Raw genomic sequence first — 2,967 nt, forward strand, 5'->3', positions numbered from 1 at the left:
CCCCCCGTCACTTCCCTCCGCCGGGCTGGCACCGTGCCTGCTCCTGCTGAGAGAAAGGGGAGAGAGGGAAAGGGATGAGGCACAACTCGTGATTTGGCGCCAAAACCCTACTATACACTCGCGCGATTTTCAACTGCAGTTTACGAACGGTTATATACCCCCCAAACTTCCTAATGTGCTTTTTATTTCCCCACATCATAATTTTTCCATGCTTCATAACTGTTCCCGTTCAGTTTTATTTTTTTTAAATACATCCTCTCATTTCTAATGACGATGCGAATGCGGGGCAGCAGGTAAGGGGACGGTGACGTCCTTGTTCAGCAGCTCGTGGACTATCGACTAACGCCCCTATTCCCCAGCCGTCTGCTCACGACGCCATGCCGCGCCCGGATCGGCAGGTATCCTCGAACTTCAGCAATAAGCCGCCTCACGGGGACCAATGCGCAAAACTTTGTCCGTCCGGCGGGGTGCGCGACACATTATCGTATTCCTCCACTCGTCCTCGTCCTTGGTACTTCCCCCTCCCCCACCCTCCCCTGCCCCTGTGCTCCCTATTCGCAGTGGCAGCCCAGACACGACCAATACCACGTACTCTAGGGCCTAGCTGTGCCTCCTGTTCCAGTCAACGCATTAGGAACAAACGACGAACCAGTCTGACGTGAGATTCGTTATATCGTAAAGGGATCATCCACGACACACTAAAACCACATTTTGTTGTGCATAAACTTGCAAAATTTCTACAGCCGTAAGTATGCAAAATTTTTTATGCATAATTGTGCACGAAATGTGCATAATGATGCAGACACTGCACACAGCTATGCAAAAAATTGTGCATAATTAAGCAGACACTGCACACAGTTATGCAAAAAATTGTGCAGCTGTATGCTGTATGAAATTCTGCAAGTTTTATGCACAACAAAGTGCTTAAGGTTTTAGTGTGGAGGAACCCCCCAGAAAGTACGTTCGTCTGCGTCTTTCGCGGTTGCTGAACTGCGAGGCTCTGACGGCGCCCAGCAGGTAGGCAACATCTCGCCTGGATTGCATGGGTGTACTGCGGGATGGCCTACCCGGAGTCTTGCAGGCGCCAAGCTTCCGTGATTTGACGAATGGTAAAAAACCCCACTAACGTTCGTACTCTCTGGACGATACCTTTATATCTGCAGGGCAGACGCCAACGCCACGTGTGGGCAGACACGCGTGTAATGACGCTCGCGAAGCCCTCCCTCTGTCGTCCTCGACGGCGACCGGGGCGGAGCCCGACGCGGCCCTTCCCCGCCCAGCTGCATTAACCAGATCCGGTTTCATCCTGGTCCCCGCCCCGCCCCGCCACGGGCCGGACGACGAGCCCCCCTCCTCGGCCGCTTGTTGACTCTTCCGTTTGCAGACTGTTTGCGCCCCGTTCACAGAGTAGTTAGTCGCGAGTTGGGTTGGAGCTTAGCGCTGACGCACTGCTGCTGCCGCCGCCGGCTGACCGCCGCGCTGCAGTGGGCCTCGCCACCCCATTACGATGACGTCCGCAAACAATAATGTGCCGTAATGGCAACAATAATTGGCGCAATGAGATCAGGGTGTAAATCATATGGGGGAGTGGGGCTACCTCAGCTCCTCCATCACGCAGTGCACGCTACGCTCTCTCTCTCTCTCTCTCTCTCTCTCTCTCTCTCTCTCTCTCTCTCTCTCTCTGCATGGGGGGCCTGCTGGCGCTGACATCTGCACGGCGGCGCGAGCGCAGGAGGAGCGTAATGCCGGTAATTACGAAGAATGTGTGGCGAGACGGGCCCCGCGGTGTGCAGCGCCGTAAACATAACGGCCTGGGCTGCGTCAAAAACTAAGACACTTTCAGGCCGAAGCGGAAAGGGGAGCAATGTGGGGGGTTCTGTGAGAGGGGTTTCGGTTTCGGTGAGGCGTTTGCTGGGGCGGAGGAAGAACAACTGGTTTTAAAAAATGCGAGTGAAATGAAATATGGTGATGGTAATCGTGAGTGTGATGGCGATGACGACGGGGTTGATGAGGGTGATTTTGATGGTTGGTCACGATGTTGATGGGATGAAGATGATAATGAGCCGCGGGTGGTTGTAACGACCCCGAGAATGGTGGAGGAGACAATAAGGTGGCTGGCGAGGTGGTAAAGGAAAGACGGGGGTGAGGTGAAGGGGTGTACGAGAGATAGGATAGACAGACAGCCCAGCCCAGGGCAGTCCTTAAGGCCCCGCTATTCTGTCGCCTTGTCAGAACGTCACACCGGCGAGGGCTGGTCGTGGAAGGGGACTGGAGGCGGCTGGAAGGGACCCTTCCTCGATGACGTGGAGATGGACCCACCCCCGCCCCGCCCCGCCCCGCCCGATTCATACCGCTAATGGACGCTGCGGCGCCACCCCGCGCCACGGCCGGGCCGAACAGGACTGCTTGTCGTTCTAGAGCCTCCTGGGGATTCTGCAGGAAGAGAGGCACTCACAAGTATCCTTATTTGTCGTCAGAGCGGCGATGCTACTTGGCCAGCTCACGCCCAGCTCTAATATAGCGACTTGAAAAATGTCCTTGTTGTGTAAAACTTGAGGCATTCTTTTGTTAATTTAAAAAATGATATTTACTCATTATCATCATTGTGCACTCTCAATGACCAAGGACATTTTTTGTACCTAGGGTAAGGTGCACTAATGTGGCCACTGTCCATTAATGGCAACTTATTTTCTCGATTTCCAGCCAATCTGGTCACTTTACAATCTTGGCCTTGAAGTTATGTTCTAGTAAGGTCCCTACTTGGGCATAATAAGCCAAACTACTTCACATCGTTGTCTACATTACAAGAAAAAGGGGTATCCATCATTGCGCAGGCCCATTCTTAAGGTGGCCATCATAGGACATCTTACCCTATGGACGTTTTTAAACATAACTAACAAGGTAGACGCACGTTAAAACCGTGTGAAGCTGAGCTAAATGTGCGTCTACCTTGGCCTGCGGCGCGCT

The 2,967-nt window shown here is 53.4% G+C and overlaps 2 protein-coding genes across 3 annotated transcripts in view; both read right to left on the reverse strand.

Moving 5' to 3' along the window:
- The window catches only part of LOC113203300 (procathepsin L-like), a 601,094-nt gene that overhangs the window by 563,905 nt on the left and 34,222 nt on the right, over positions 1-2,967 (reverse strand). Inside the window, exon 1 of one of the 2 annotated variants that reach the window (XM_052266673.1) lies at positions 2,162-2,168. The exons of the other annotated variant lie outside the window; for it this stretch is intronic. The gene's annotated coding sequence lies outside the window, so the exon portion shown is untranslated. Of the gene's footprint in view, positions 1-2,161; positions 2,169-2,967 lie in introns of those variants that run through there. 2 annotated transcript variants of the gene reach the window in all.
- LOC113216390 (uncharacterized) overlaps positions 1-2,967 on the reverse strand; it is a 467,922-nt gene that overhangs the window by 320,599 nt on the left and 144,356 nt on the right. The gene's annotated exons all lie outside the window — the stretch shown is intronic.

Source organism: Frankliniella occidentalis, unplaced genomic scaffold, assembly GCF_000697945.3.
Source record: "Frankliniella occidentalis isolate FOCC.00 unplaced genomic scaffold, Focc_3.1 Scaffold41, whole genome shotgun sequence".
In the NCBI taxonomy this organism is placed as follows: Eukaryota; Metazoa; Arthropoda; class Insecta; order Thysanoptera; family Thripidae; genus Frankliniella; species Frankliniella occidentalis.